This window comes from Pezoporus flaviventris, unplaced genomic scaffold (genome assembly GCF_033815535.1).
Source record: "Pezoporus flaviventris isolate CSIRO_AGI_PZ_B2104156 unplaced genomic scaffold, CSIRO_AGI_Pfla_v1 ptg000063l, whole genome shotgun sequence".
Classification (NCBI taxonomy): Eukaryota; Metazoa; Chordata; class Aves; order Psittaciformes; family Psittacidae; genus Pezoporus; species Pezoporus flaviventris.
Genome location: NW_026892611.1, coordinates 5103659 through 5120123, shown reverse-complemented (window position 1 = coordinate 5120123; position 16465 = coordinate 5103659). Strand labels below are relative to the sequence as shown.

Sequence of the window (16465 nt, the reverse complement as noted above, 5' to 3'; positions counted from 1 at the left end):
TGCTGGGAATGCATATCTGTACGTTGGGGAGAGTTACCATGGAAATACAACATCAGGGTTGCAGTGCATTGCAAAGGGCTCGTGTGTCATGGCTCATTTTCCAGAAGAAGCAGAGAAGACCAGGAATTAGGGAAAAAGCATCTTTAAATGTTTGCAGCAAGGCACATCTGGGACCATGCAGGGCTGGCTTCAACAGGCAAATGCTGCAAGTCGTAGTTATAAGCGGTTTGTGGAGAGAAGGAAGCTGGAAGTACATGTGGAGCACAGCGTTGTGGCTTTCCTCTGCCTCAGTCATTCTCCTTCCTCCTCCTGATGGCCACTTTCCAGGTCTGCCCACCCAGCACGGGACAATGTCCAGTGAAACTCCTGTGCTCTGGCTGGGCTTCACCTCACCAGGAGCAGCCTCTTGGGAATCCTGGCTCCTGATTTGAACAAGGGCCTGCAGAGACAGGCCAAGGGGAATGGCTTTAACCTGCCAAAGGGGAGACTGAGATGAGCTCTTAGGCAGAAGCTCTTCCCTGTGAGGGTGCTGAGGCTCTGGCACAGGGTCCCAGAGAAGCTGTGGCTGCCCCATCCCTGGCAGTGTTCAAGGCCAGGTTGGACAGAGGGGCTTGGAGCAAGCTGCTCTAGCGGAAGGTGTCCCTGTGTGTGGCAGGGGTTGGAACTGGATGAGCTGTAAGGTCCCTTCCACAGGATAGTCACAGCTTCTACAGGCAATCTATTCCAGATGGTGTGCAGATATCCCAGAGGTGCAGCTCTGAGCCTGGTTTGGTTTCTAAAGCAAGGTGGTGCTCCTTAATATTAAGTTTCATTTTTCTTTTTCTTGCTGGTGTATTTCCTTCAACAGCAAAGAAAGGCTGCAGAAGAAAATTGAGTAGAGTTTCTACTGAATTCAAAAACACTGTGGTGTTAAATATGGTTCTGAATAAACCTCCTTGTAGTCACAAATCAATTAATCTTTTTTTTTCCCTGTGCGCTCCATCCTAAGTATTTACTTTTTCATTGAGCCTTTGCTAGCTGGTGCAGTGTAGCTAATTCTTCACCTGGATAAATAACTACTGGCATTTTTATTCTAAAGCAAACTGACATTATCTTTCTTGCTGTGTACAAGCAAATGGAAAATAACCTTCATTCTCTTTATTTATTTATTTCCCCCAGAGCAACCTCTTGTGATTTGTGGCTTAGAATAAAGAAGAGTTCAGCGCTTGGCTCCGAGGAGCAGTGCGGTTGGCTTCTGAAGACAAGGGTTAGTGCTAGGGTGTTTGAGCACTTTGGTTTGCCATCACCCCTTGGCTGATGGTGCACCATGATTTTTGCAGCAAGGGCTGTCCCAGTAGTTTGGATCAGGTGAGGGGCAGAGGTGAGTTTGCTATTTTGGTGCTTGGAGCCTGCTCAAAGCTCTGCAGTGAGCTTAGAGGAGCTGAGTGTGGGCTCATCGGCTCCAGTGAGACCGGTGGAGTGTGTGAGCAGAGCAGACACGCAATAAAGGATGGAGGCACACCTTGTGTGATAGAAACTCTTTCTGCAGCCTTCTGCTTTTCTTTTGGCAAGTTAAAAATAGAGACTAAAAGAGGACTAGGCAAGCACAGGCAGCATGTGAATCTGTGGGTATCTCACGCATTGCCTCGGTGATACGTGGAGGTGCAGCACGTCCTCAGCACAGGTTATTGCTTGTGCTGCTTTTTGAGCAGGGAGATAATCTGGAGGGAATCCAAACGGTGACTTGTTGGCTGGGCGGGTTTGGATTTCTGGTGGAGGAGGTGTGTGCCCATGCTTGAGGGGCTGGGAGATAGGGCAGAGCTTACCTTGGAATCAGAAAATGAAGTCAGCTGGAATGGGAGAATTGCTGTATGTGTCCTGACTTCTGGGCTGCATCGGCTAACTGCACTGTCAAGTGCAGGAAAACCTCTGGAGTACACAGAATTAGCAGGGTTGGAAGGGACCCCGATAGAGAATTTGTATCTGAATTATGACACCACCTGCATTTGACACTCTGTGGCTGTCTTACAGAAAGGTTTCTAAGAGGGCAGAACACAGGAGAGGGAAGCTGGGAGCTGGATTGCAGAGCTCCCATGAGCTCTTCTTTCATCCTATGTAGATGTTGATTGAGTTCTGAAATCCCATGAAACAGGGATATTTAAAGTCTCTAAAGAGCTTTTCTGCTCTGAAAGATTCTCTCTCATTAACATCCAACATCAAGGATTCTCCCTGAAAAAAGAAATTCTTCCCTGTACGTAAGTACAGTAGCCTATTAAATACCCTGCTTGGCTTGTGTCCTGCAGATTGTGAAGGAGAGGGGTTTTTTGCTCTTTCTAAAGTCATGCACAGTGTTAGCCACTGGAAGTGATCTTTGTGGAAAGCACCTTGTGTTAGATCTGGGGTTTCCACAGCAGGATCTGGCTTATTAGGTTTAACCAGCAGGCAGTAGAACACATTTACTGCCCCTTTAGACATAGCAGGGAACAAGGTAGAACTGGAAGAGGGCAGAGGGATGCGCAGGGGCTGGCTGGGCTACCTTTTCTGTCTTGAAGAAGTATCCTGCTAACAACAGCATGACTCACACAAGCTAAAATTAATTTATAGCCATGTGAAAGTGTCTTAAAATGACAAAGTTTAACAACTGCAAACGTTAGCTGCATTTAACAGCAAAAATAAGCCAGGAGCAGATGGTTCATAAAAGCATCACGTTGGCTGTATAAATGGTCACGGTTTAATTGACTGGTGGGAATTGCAGGTCTTTGTTGTCACCTTGACCAACTGAATCTGGAAGGAGGGGTGTTCAGCATGAACTCTCGTGTAATACATGTCCTGGGTGTTCCCTTGACCTCTTGATACTATGGTTGATGTTTTTATTCTGTCTCACAGTACTTCCCATAGCCATTCCTAACAAGATGAAGCATTTAATAGGCATGCATCAAATACATAGCGGAAGCAATCCATGTTGCAAAGGCCTTGGAGTCTGAATAGATGGAGAAAGGTGTTTACAGATGGAATGAAGCATAGGATGTGTAAGTGGCTCACCCAGGGCCACACATCAAGCTGTAAGGAGGACAGGAATAGAGCCCTAGGCCTATACCCTGAGGGCAGAACGCTAATTGGCATATTTCTCAGCACATTTATTGACTGTACCGGCCTTCTTTAAACGAAGCTCTTTTGTAAGGTGGTTTGTGCACTCTGTCTTGCCCGCTATGAAGCGGAAAACAAATGATTCTGCTGAGAAAAAGTGCACTGTGTTAGATGCCATCTCATGAAAAATCTGCCAGGGTGTGATACGTCTTCCTCGTGCACCTGAGATCACTTTTAATGTCCTAAAAAGTGGAGAGTGATGCAGGTGCTGGATAGTCCAAGAATGCCTCATCACCATCAGTAAATGGTGGCAGTCCCCTGGGCTGACACCGCCAGTGTGAACAGGCAGATGAGCACCCCAGATAACGGTGTGGCGTGATCCTGCTCTTTGTGGCAGGGCACTGACAGCAGCAGGGTGATGAATTCAGAGCTGCGGAGCCTCATTTTGTGACAGCTTGAAGGACATCCCTGTCACTCCAGAACCAGATCCCTGGGGCTGTTGTGTCAAGAGTCAGCTCCAGGGAGTCCATATGTGGTTCTGCAGAGCTGCAGTCTACACCCCTCCTAAAAGAGAAGCTGCAAGTGTAGGGGCTGGGACAGTTATCTCTTAGCAATCAGCTTCAAAGCACGTGTAAATGCTAGTGCATGGCATCTGGGGAGGTTGGTGTTCACACCTTTTCCCCTGGGGCCCCAAGGGAGTCCAGTTGTGGAGAAAAAGAGCTTTTTAAGAAGTTGTGGCAAAGTGTGTTGAGTTTGTACCCATTCCACTAGAGCAGGTTGCTCCAAGCCCCGTCCAATCTGACCTTGAACACTGCCAGGGATGGGGCAGCCACAGCTTCTCTGGGCACCCTGTGCCAGTGCCTCAGCACCATCACAGAGAAGAACTACTTCCTTATATTGAACCTAAATCTCTCCCCTGTTTAGTGTTTCTTAAGGTATTTTGGTGCAAAAGCTTCCTGCTGCATTGCTGGGAATCAAGTTGACGAGCCCAGTCACTTCGTAGTGGTAACACGTTTCTGTTAATGTTGAACCTCTCCTACAGTTTTAGGGAAGATAATGGGATTGCAGAACCATTTTCCTCACTTCTTACAGCAGTAAGAGAAAAGAGAAGAGAATTTGGAGCTGCCCCAAACTGATGAGGTTTGTGATTGTAGGCATCCAGGTCACCTTTGGGAATTGGATTTTGCTTCTGAAGACCTCTAAGAGCTGTTGAATGATTTGCTTCAGTGAAACAGTTGAGATTTTGGGATGCAGTTACTATTCATTGTGGACCAGAACTTTGTGAACTGTTGTAAACTGCCATTTGCTGTAAAGGAAAATGCTGTTTACAGAAATGAACTTATCTGTAGACAACTACTAGTGCCCCTAAACTTAAAGCCCATATCTCTTGGTTTAGTCACAGAGATGGGTATGTTCTCATGTAACGCCAGAGTGCTGAATATTCAGCCTCTGAAGCAGGAGAGGGGAAATAAGTGAGGCAGTGAAGTTGAAAATGCAGCTTGACAAGAGCAAGGAGAGCTAAACTCTCCCAGCAGTCAAGCAGGGATGCCGATGGACAGGAGTTACTGAGCATCCTCATCCCCCATGAGAGTCAGCTCTTGCTGATGATCAGCACCTTGGAGGATTTGTCCCTTTATGCAGAACTAAGGATCACACAAATACTGGCATGTTTATTTTCCTGAGATTTCATCAGAAAAATGGATGAGTTCTGAATTATTCACCATATGTTTCACATTTGGGCATCAGGCTTTGCTCTTTCTCCCTTGCCTTTGGGGACTGGAGTGAAGGAGCAAGGGTAGATCTCAAACCTGGCTACCATAATCTTCCCCCTTTGCTCAGCAACTTTGAAACACTAATATTTAATGCAGTGTCTTGCCTGCCTTCTGCTGCTGTTCCCTGTGGACTTTTCCACCTACTTGTGCAGTCAGCATGTTCTGCTCCCCCTTGCATATGGTGTGCATAATTTCCCATATATTAAAAACCCAACCCAGGAAATATTTGATGTTCCAAGAAGCGTAACAGTGAAAATAGAAACATCAAATATGAAGGCTACTGAAAGGGAAGGGGATTCTACCCAGGAAATAACAAAGAAATTTGTAACATATCCTGTTGCATTAGTGAGCAGGGTCTGGATGGAGCTCTTTGAAAGGCTGTGTATTTAATGATGGTAACTTCGAACATCAAGCTGTTGGAGAAGGAGTGAAAGAGCCTGGCGCTCTGTTGCCTTGGTAAATGCCTTGCAGGTATGGGAGGCCATTAGCAGGTGTGTGTCCCTGAAGCCTTCTACCCACACTGATCTGTCCCTGTTCCCACAGCCTCTCCTCCACCATCTCAAGGACCTCTGCTGAACTTGCTTCCCCTGGGCTGCTCCTTCTCTTACCCCTGGGGACCCAACACTGGATGATCTTCCAGATGTGACCTAACAAGTACCCAGTGAAGGGGAATAGTCCTGTTCTCTACTGGCTGTTGCTACAGCTGTGCTGCTGTAGCACTGTACAGCAACAATTCCTGTGTTGCTGTTGGGATGTGCTGCTGTCCCCAGGATGCCCAGCTCTTCCTCAGCTGCATGTCTTCATGCAAAGGGTTAGGCTGCTCCAGGTGCAGGACTTGGCATTTGTCTTTCGTGAATATCCTGAAGGTCTTGCTGGCCTGTTCCTTCCATCTGGCTCGCTCTGAATGGCGATCTGCTGCTTCTGCAGTGGTTGCTGGAGAAATCATCTTGGCGTTAACTGAGCAAGAAATTTTGGGGTGGGCAGCGATGCGTGCTGTTACGTCTGTAGGGTCTTCAAGTACTGTAGGCAGTGAGGATGTCCATGCTGCAAGCACCACGTGAGGGTTGTTTTCTAGCTGCTGTCATGACTGGTGAGCTGAGCTCCATTCTCCACAGGGAGCTCTGGGCCCATGGCCTGCTCAATCAGACCCTGTGTCTGGGCATGATGACTAGAGAGGTTTGTCATAGAGGGCACAGGAAAGCTATTTAGAGGTCATTTCAGTTTCTAGTGAACAATGCCCCAAACCAAAAAGCTCCAAAGAATATTAGATCTGAGATCTGTTCAGTCCTGTTATTATCATTACTGTTTTTTGAAGGCTTTTCAGTTAAGCAAGTCCATCTTACATGCTTCCAACATATGGCCTTAGTAAATAATTGCCCTATTTATATCCCTGGAGTTTTGTCAAGCATCTGTTTCAAGCACAGTGTGGCAGGCATGAAATTTTTGGTCACATAAGAGCAACATACTGTATTTATGAAGAAGGCAGATGTGATTTTTAGGTCAGATGTCTGGAGTGAGCAGCTTTATATAGCTATGTTGGCAGTTGCCCATATACTGAATAACATTTTCTGTTAATCCTGGGGCAGAAGCCTGCTTTTCCTATACATGATTCTGTGATGGTGAGGGGAATGGTGGACTCTCGTTTTCCAAAGACATAGTGTATTTATTGACTCTACGTGACCCTGGAGCCAGCCTGCCTGGGATGGGGGCTGACAGGGAGCTGAATTAGTGTGGAAAACTTGCTTCTTTATTCTCAAGGTCCTGATTGTACCTTGCTTTTAACTAGCAGAGTGGAGTTATTGCTGTTGTGCTAATGCACATGTAATGGGCAGTGGTATCAAAGGAAAGCAGAAATGATGTGTGGTCAGGATAGCATTACTCTCCTGAATTAATCTCGTGAGTGTTGCTGAAATTCCTTGTGCACGCTGCCTGTTTGTCTGAAACGTGCTTTCACCTTAGTTCAGTCATGCATGGAGCAGCACAGAGCTCCGGTGCTGCTTGGAAATGTCAGAAGTCAAAGTTTTGATGCTGGGTTTCTGCTGAAATGTTGCATTTGATGGAGAATGAAGGCAAGGTCCTTTTCAAGAAAACGGTATTGGAAAACACTCTGCTTCTGTCTTTTTGTGACCCACCATAATGTCAAATGCATCAGTTGTTGGGGCATCGGGGATACTGCTTGAAACCTTGCATTTAAAAAAGATGAGGAATTAGTTGCCTTAATCATGAAGTTTTATAAGAATAATCCTATTTAATGTAATGAAAACCCCATGCAGCTTTGTATCCAGCCTCTCCAATGGGATACCTGTGAAAAGCAAGAGTAAGGCAAGCCCAGGATGTTCTGTTTCCTCCTGCCTTGTGCTATGAGTGATGTTGGACGTAGCATCCATTTGCCCCTGGACCTGGGCATTGAAAATGTTCCTCTGGACCTACCCTCCAGAAATCCTGAATATCCAGCTTTTCCTGGTACTCTGTGGCAGTAAATTCCCATCATCACTTACATTCCAAATAACCTTTTCTTTTTACAATTTCTGTGGTATCTTTCAGCCTTTCTCTATAAGAAATATCAGGTAAACTATTCCCTATTGAGCCTTTTAATTGTCCGGTTCACTTCACAGTGTTGCACTTGACCTGTTGTTTTTTGCTTCTCTTCTCTTCTCTATTCCTTGGGAGTACAGATCTGAGACAGTGGAATTTGCTGGCAGTTCTCATTTTCCATTAAAAATTCCAAGTAATTTTAAATCCCTTTATTGGGCAGGGGAGCTGCAGTGCAGATGTTGAACAGTGAAGCAAAGGGAGTGCACTGATGCTCTGCAGGATGTTGTTTTTTGAAAGCCCAAGTGCTGTTCTTATCATCTGAAGCCTTTAGGTGTGTCCTATTACACACTTTACTAATAAGGGTGTTATATATAACATTCCCTTTCTTATTCTCTTTGGTTGATGGAAAGAACTCTTATGCCCCTAGTTTGATATTTCTGAAGTGCCCTATTAAAATGTGTTCCAGGTTTGTATAAAAGAAAATACCTCATTTGAAAAAAGCAATTGAATGTCTGCAGTTGTTTTGCAAACTCTGTGTAGGTCATTCCCGTAGGGAATTATTCTCTACTATGGGGAGAAAAAAATAACCCAAACCAAAAGCAATCCCCTCCCACCTCACTTTTTAACTCCTGCTAAGCCATTACGTGATGCTTGTGACAGAGCCCCCAAGCAGGTAACTCCTGGTGTGGGTGACACAGAAACCTTGGGAACAGGTTTCCCAGTTTCCCTGTGTTGGGAAGGTGCAGTTTAGCTTTCCCTGGCTACACAGATTGCTTTGGACAGGATAACTGCTGCTGGAAGCTCATGATACGGCAGTTTTGAACCCTGCATCATTTTCTGAGCCTGGTATTAAGTTCTCAGTGACTTTTGTTTGTCAGAGATTTTTGTTTCTGTCATCTGATGGGAAGGATCTGCACATGAATGCAGCTGAATGAATATCAGATTGTCATCTGGAACAAAAATGTCACTTTGGGAATTGGGGGCTGTGTTAATCTAAGCTAAAATCCAAGTTTTCATGCCGGAGAAAATAACTAAGGAGGCTGTGGGCGGCCTTCTGTGGTTGCAAAGTTAAAGTTCCTGTTGAACTAAATACATTTTTTGCATTAAAATCCTTTGTGAAAATGGCTGCCCATCTCTGTCCCTAAAGTCCACCTGATATTCACCTTTTGCTGTTGACGTAGGTGGTGTTTGCTACTAGATGATGGGAGAAGAAGAAGTCATGCGGTAACAGAGCAACAGGCAAGTAGTTAGGGTTGCAGTTGTATTGCAGTTGCTAAAATAAACCCAAACTGTCATGATAAACAGCTGATTGAGGGGGCTTGGTGCAATCTCTGAATCCTGCCTTCTCATAAAGCCGCCAGAGATCACAGTGTAAGCACAGACATTGGGGTCTCTGTGCCTGTGTTGTTTTTTCCTCATATGGCATCACACTCTTTTAGCCATAGACCATTTGCCACCTCTCATACAGCGTCTTGATTGTTTATATTGTCAGAGTGGGTGGCTGATCAAACCATAGGAAACTGGGAAGCAGCTGGTGTTTAATGAGTGTGTTCCTTGTGTAGCTGATTGGCCACACTCTGATCTCCCTCCAACAGGCTCAATCCGGAGTCGTTCAGTTGGATGTGCGGGATGCTTTATGGGGTTGTGTAGCTGAGAATGTGAATTGGTGTCATACGTTTGTGCTTTAATTAAAACCTGCAGTTACTGGAAGAGGTGGGGCAGACACAGAGGGCTTAGCTTTGGCACAAAGTGTCTGTCAAAACCCTCAAGATCGTGGCTAAGAGCCTTTCCCTTGCTGAAGCTGATTGCAAAACTCTGTTTTGAGCTAAGATTTTCCATTGATTGAAGAGGGAGGGTTTAAGATTTACGCCTGGTGTTATTTATTATTGCAAGAGCTCTGCTGTGGGATGTGCTTTGAAGAAGGAAAGTCTTGACTTGCCTGGTTTCATTTGCATATATCCAAGTTACAACTCCTACACAGTTTCAGTCAGCAGAGAAAGTCACCTTGTCTCTTCCCCACTTGGAAGCAGTGAGTTTCCAAACCAAGGCTAAGGTTAGACCTCAAGCCTCCTTTAAGTCTGGATACATTTCATTCTGGCTGAGACGCCTGTAAAGGAATAAAGGAGTGTTGTGGCTTGGAAACACTTGTGCTCAAATATGCTGCTGAGAGGTCGGAGATGGACACATTCAGCGAGAACCCATTGCTGCTCCACAGTGTGTAAATCAGCTGGCATCAGCAACTCTTACTTAAATGTGTCTTACTGTAACCCAGAGTCAGTGCTCTGAATTGATTTAGATAAGGTCTTAGGCAGAAGTTCTTCCCTGTGAGGGTGCTGAGGCGCTGGCACAGGGTGCCCAGAGAAGCTGTGGCTGCCCCATCCCTGGCAGTGTTCAAGGCCAGGTTGGACGCAGGGGCTTGGAGCAAGCTGCTCTAGTGGAAGGTGTCCCTGCCCGTGGCAGGGGTTGGGACTGAGGGACCTTTAAGGTCACTTCCAAACCAAAGCAAGCTGTGATTGTATGAATTAAATGCTCTGGCTTGTGCCGTGCCTGCTACAGCTTGTACAGTGTATCTGCCCATACTGGAAAATATTTAGGAAAATAATAAACAAGGTTTTAAGAGCTCTTCTGCAAGGATGGTTGGGGTGCTAAATGTGTGCAGTTCTGACTACAGAGCTGCACAAATGTTTTCCCATTAAGGAATTACTCCTAAGCAGTAGCATTAGGATTTGCTGCTCTGGAGTCGGAATCCAGTGGATCTAGGGGGTGGCTGGGCACTGCCTCCCCTCTTGCACCACGGGATCCAAAGTGGAAAACTGCTCTTCTTTGAAGAGTGTTATTTTCCCAATCAAAATGGTCTAAATCGAATGCAAAAGATAGGTTGAAACAGCCAAGTGATAAGCATGAAAATAGCCTCGTTAGAGCTTGGAGGGCACAGAGTGGCTGGTGGGGACAAAAGGCTGTTAGCCAGAGCACCAACCTCTTTCTTTTCTGTTTAGTTTCAGCTTCCCTTAAAATTCTTGCTGTTTATCCACTTGGCCCACATGGGAGCCAGAAGCCTTCCTGCTCTTTTCTGTCAAATTAAATTAATGGGGAGAAAAATCAACCACACAGATGCTCTAAATCCCAGGCTAATACTGCAGAGTTTTGGCTCTTGCATCCAGTTCTTGGTGTGGTTCAGAAGCAGCTCTGTAGACACTCAGGGCCTCAGAAAGTCAGAAGAACCTTTTTTGTGTTTAAATTGAGAGGGGAAATTTTCATCCAGTTCTGGAAGGTGAGATGTGGAGTCAAATCTGTCATCTTGTTCTCCATATGTGTGCATGGCTGATGGGGCTGGTTTGCTGCGGGCAGTGCGCAGGAATTTTCCATTGACTGCATTGGCCAGATGAGCTTTTTTGGTTAAAATAATTGTTGAAAACTATTTTGGGAAGCTTCTGTGAGCGTGAGGGAAGCGTTTTCCCCATCTGCAGCTGCCCGATTCCAGCAAAGCCCCTGGGAGAGACAGAGCTGGAACCCAGCTGCTGGCACAGCGCAATGTGCTTTGGTGAGTTGACTTTTGGGGGGGCAGTTGGATTTTTTTCAAGTCTTTCCTCTGCCCTGTAACTCTCTGCAGCCAGCACAGGGCCTGGAGAACAGCTCCAGGTCAAATGGTCCCGATCACAAATGCCCTGGCACGAGCAGTCGCTCCAGGCCAAAACCTCTGTGTCCCCTGGATACAGATGGGAATTTTGTGCAGCTGCTCTCAGGTCTCCCCTTCAGGAGCCTTCTCTTCTCTAGGCTTCTCCAGCCCAGCTCTCTCAGCCTGGATCCAGAGCAGAGCTGCTCCAGCCCTCGCGGCATCTCTGTGGCCTCCTCTGGACTCACTCCAACAGCTCCATGTCCCTCTCGTGTCAGGGCCCCAACACCTATCTAAAAACCCAGATCATACTTCTGTAAAGGGATTTATAGGTAGCTCAGACATTTGTCTGCCGTGAGGGCACCTCTCTGATAGCACATGCTCTGCTATCATGGTTCCACTGTCAGCATGTTCTTTCCTTTCTCGTTACCTGGATGACCATGTTTCTGAGGGTGCTCTTACATGGTCTAGATTTAGGGCTGGAATCTCATGGTGCTGCCAGAGTTCTGCATAAGTGATGTTATGTGCATGGATTTGCCTTTTCTCTTAAAAACTGTTGAAGGATGGGGTCAGTTCCACAAGCCTTCAGGTGGATGGAGGCAGTTTAATCAGTGTTGATTATAGCAAGCTGCTTTGGCCTCAGTGAAAGCTGAGTCTCTGGGTAAGGATAGAGTGAAACATGTAACATCAGGGATCTGAAGGTCTTGGAGGTCATGGTTGATGCTGGGGATGTGTTTAGGGTTTTGCTGAATTGGAGCCTGTCTGAAGATCAGCTGTAAGCACTGATCCCATGGAAAACAGGTATTCTGGGCTTCTTTTATTCGGTCATTTTTTAATTGAAACCGCATTATTAAAGTTGGCACTGTTTGCCTGAGTAAAACCAGAATTTGCCAAACAGTATTTCTGACTGCTGGTGGATGGATATTTGTGAGAGCAGAGTTTTGGGTTGTTTGTTTTTTTTCCAAGTGGGAGCTGCTGCCAGCCGAACAGTTTGTTTCCACAGTGTCTTTTGCTGTACCCTACATCCCTATTAATGCTGCACATCTGCAGGGATAAAGCAGCAGTTTCTCAGTCTCTCTGTGCTGTGCAGTGGTTTGTATAGCAGTGCTCTTTCTGAAAACTGCAAGGCAAGAGTCTCTCAAAATGTGTCACAAGCCATCAGTGGGGCTTTAAATGGTTTTCCTAATTCAGAGTAAATTCCTCAGTGAGAGCATGCCATCTACAATTGAGTCTCTCAGCTGTTGAAATGTCAGACTCTCACCTCTCAATTAGAGCGGGGATGGTAAAGTGGGGCCTCTGTAAAGAGGTTCTTCAGTGCAGCACTAACTCTGGAGTGTTGGGATGCATTTCATGTGCAGATTATGAGCCTTTTCATTATAGCACTTGTCCTGTGGAGGTTATGTACAGGTTCACGCCACGGCTTCCAGCAGAGTTTGGTTTTGCTGTTCACTGCCCATGTCCAATTGACTCTGTAATGTTGCAGCCTGCCCTTCAAAAGCAGCTTCCTTCTGCACCTCGCTCTGGCGAGCAATAGCTTAGACCTTTTCTTGCCTCCTTTGCTCTTCTGCGGTTGTTCTTAAACCGCTAAAATCCACACATGTTTTTCCTTGATTAAAAGCCAAAGTGCAGAGAAAGTGCTTTTGGCTCTCCTGGCATGTGGTGCTTTCAAGGAAGCAAGGGCATAATTGTTATTCTGGGCAGTAGCACTGGCAGTGATTCCTAGCACATGCCTTTATTTTTGTCTTTCCTTCCCACTGTAACTTTTGCACAAGCAAGAAGCTTCTGCAAACACTTTAAAAATGCAATTTAAATTAATACTCATTTGTGTTAGAACCGGAAGGCAGCTTGGATTCAAAGTCATGGCGTGTGTCCTTTGTGAACTCATTGCAGCTCTTGGTCTTCGTGTGTGCGGGGTTCCACAGATGGTCACCGGTAACGGTTTCCCAACTCATCCAGCTTCTTTCCTAGGAGTTCAGACGCTGACATCCACTCCCTCCAGTTTTTTTCCAAACCATGGATTCAGTCACAAAGTCTTGATTTGTTCAATGCCTGCAGCGTGTTGGAGGTCTGCCAGAGCAAACTGCACATCCTTTACCCCGAGGAATCTGATGTTGCTTAACTTTTAGGCAAAACACAGATAAAAGAGTCAGCCTTTTGGCCACAAACCTATTATAGCATTGGACAGATGCTTTGTTAGCAAAACGAGAATGGCAAAGCACTTGGGATACCCTGGGTAAAAATGTTGCCTTTCTCTAGAAAAGGGAGCAGCCCCTTTCTGCTCCTGGCTGCATTTTTATGCCGCAAGCTACAAAACCATATTGCAGAGCTGAATGACCCAAGCATCTCAAACACCCCTTCACACGACCAGCACCATGGTGGGTGACGTGTGGTCCCCTCTGCGTCCTGCAGAGGAGCCTGTGTCCATGCCAAGTCTGGGCCTTCCCTTGACCTTGTCCCTTTTAGTCCTGGCAGTTTGTTGCCAAATGGAATTGAAGAAAGTGCCTGCGGGCATGGCTAAACGAATGTCTGTGCTGCCTTCTCCAGTTTGACTGTGTGTAGTCAGTCAGTGATGTTATATTCCTTGGGATGACAATTGGAAGGGGAAAAAGAAACTGCTTTTCACATTTCTTTTGCTCCTTGACTGCTGACTGCAGATAGTCCCCAAGGGAAGTTCAGGTTAGGTATAAGGAAGAAGTTCTTCCCTGCGAGGGTGGTGAGGCCCTGGCATAGGTTCCCCAGAGAAGCTGTGGTCCCCATCCTGTGCACATCTGTGGGAGGAAAGGCACAGAGCCTTAAAATAGGTCTTTTGGTGTGATAAATGTACCTGGGATGGCATGTAATTTCTGCTTTTGAAGCTGTTGGTCTTAAGTTGTCTGACCCTTAAACAGGCAGTTTAGATAAATCCCTTTGCAAATATTGGTACATCTGATTTGTGGTTAAGTAGATCTGCTCTAATCCAGATACAGGTGAATCCGAAATGGCAATCATCTTTATAAATTGGCGTTTGCATTTCAGTGCAGCTCTTCCCATATTCGTTTTGCTGTTCTGTTTTGCTCAGTGTTTAAAATAAACCCCAGACCCTGAAAAATGAGACTGACATTTACTATTAAACGCTGGAGGCACAAACTGTATCTGTTATATTTCTCAGGAATTGTGCTTCTGCGCTATGGATGCGTGAAGGGTAAGATAAACCTGAGAGCTGCCCTCCCTACCAATGGGCTCCTATCAAGTAGTTGTCAAAATAAACGCATTACTCAGCTTCTTTGAGGTGCTTACAGGGCTATTTCAGTGCATTCTCATTTACCCACAAAGTGAAACTGTTCCATCTGTCAATAACCATTTCTCATGTCCCTGCTCTTGGTATCAGCCTATCATGAACATAAACGTGTTCGCCCAAATTCTGTCTGTGGAAATATCTGTGAAATTCCCAATAACTTCACTCTCTGGAAGCTTAAACTTCAGCATCCATTACAGGCATATACCCAAAGGCAACATGGGGCTGTGCAGAACTAATAATGAGAAGTCCTCGCCCAACACGTATTTCTGATAGTGCCTCAACTTTAGTGTTTGGGAGGAATTTATGGTTAGGAGGAGCTGCTGAGGATTTGAAGGAAACTGGGTCTGCTGAAGGAAGTCTGCTGCCCTTGAGGGAAAATGTATTCATGTTAAAAAAGGAAAAGTAAATAACGTGTTCCTGTTAAGTGCCTGTTAGTTATACATATTACATCTAAAAGTAATTGTCATTTAATTAGCAGTCTAGCAACACTGGAAGGAGATGAAGTTACAGCTATACTGTGATTATTCCTGACAGAGAGCGAAGGGTTGTATTCCTGGTAAAGCAATTCCTGCAGAAGTGACATGGACCAGCTCTTCAGTGAGTGTGAGCAGCACCATGGAGCCGAACCCTCTGGGGAAGGGGGCACAGCCAGCGGGAGGTCAGAGCCCCAGAGGTGCTACTAAAGTGTGCCCACTGCAGGTTTTGCATATTTGAGGTCTACTTTGTCCATAAGGAATTGGGTGTTCCCATTTGAGAGTCCAGAGGAGGCCACGTAGATGCTGCGAGGGCTGGAGCAGCTCTGCTCTGGAGCCAGGCTGAGAGAGCTGGGCTGGGTCAGCCTGGAGAAGAGAAGGCTCTGAGGAGGCTTCAGATTAGCTCCATTGCCTAAAGGGGCTCCAGGAAAGCTGGAGCGGGGCTTGGGACAAGGGCCTGTAGGGACAGGCCAAGGGGAATGGCTTTAACCTGCCAGAGGGGAGACTGAGATGAGCTCTTAGGCAGCAGTTCTTTCCTGTGAGGGTGCTGAGGCGCTGGCACAGGGTGCCCAGAGAAGCTGTGGCTGCCCCATCCCTGGCAGTGTTCAAGGCCAGGTTGGATGGGGCTTGAAGCAAGCTGCTCCAGTGGAAGGGGTCCCTGCCTGTGGCAGGTGTTGGAATTGGATGAGTTTTAAGGTCCCTTCCAATACCAAAGTCTGTGGTTTTACAGTTTGAAAACAAGTGGTAATGGGATTAGGATTAAATACCGGGTTAGAGAAGCATGTGTAGTCTTTGACACCCAAACTCTGGTTTCTATCTTAGGTATTTCTGAGGATAAACGTTCGGTCTTTTTCCTGCACCAGACATTTTGTTGTAAGTCAGGGGCTGCAAGTGCCAAAAGATCACGTTAGAGAAAGTAAGTACAAGAAACCTTTCATCTTCCCAGCAGTGAAATCCCAGCCTTTGTTTCCTCCCTTGACATTGGATTTTTGAAGTGGTACAAATGCGCATCCTTCAGTCTAGGGCTGTGTGAAATCATTGTCTTCTTGAGGAACTGGAAAATGGCTTAAGGGTGTTGGCTGTAGCTGTGTAGGTTCATTCCAAGTATCTAGGAAGATTGGTGAAGGCACCTCCCGTTCTGCTCAGAGCTGCCCAATGAGGTGGATTTCATTAGCAGAAATGAGGTTTTAAGCTACTTCTGGTGAAGCTTTGAAGCCAGTCTCTGACATTGCCCTGGGGAGTTCTGCATCTCTAATGTGGACTAAATAGGCCTGATTTGCATAGACAAACACTTGTGTTTTAATGAAAAGTTCACGTGGGATTGAAAAGCCCTGAATCAGCTCTTCAGGAGGGTGCTTGCCACTCGAGTTGAAGAGGCAGATGACAGTCGATAGTCGGAAGAGACCGTGACCTCCTCTTGATTAATCTTTCAAGGTGCGTGCCTTCCTTACCTACCCCAAGGGAAGGAACAGCAGCTTTCTGTGCACGGTGCAGTGATACACAGCGTGGCGAAGAGGCTCTGATTTCCTCTCACTTCCCAACTCAGATTAAAATAACAAACTGCTTTGTTTTGGTAGGTTTTTATCTCATGTTTGTTAACATGTCCTAACTAATGAGATAGAAGAAAACATCTATTTTTCTGTCAGAGCCAAGGCTTTGTGGCTTAGCTCCTGGGTTTGATTACAAGATACACTCTGGCTGGATAATTCCTATGCAAGGAAAATGTAGC

At 46.1% G+C, this 16465-nt stretch overlaps 1 protein-coding gene across 3 annotated transcripts in view; it reads left to right on the top strand.

The window, feature by feature from the left end:
- The window catches only part of GALNT17 (polypeptide N-acetylgalactosaminyltransferase 17), a 182319-nt gene that overhangs the window by 88875 nt on the left and 76979 nt on the right, over nucleotides 1-16465 (top strand). The window lies entirely within an intron of this gene.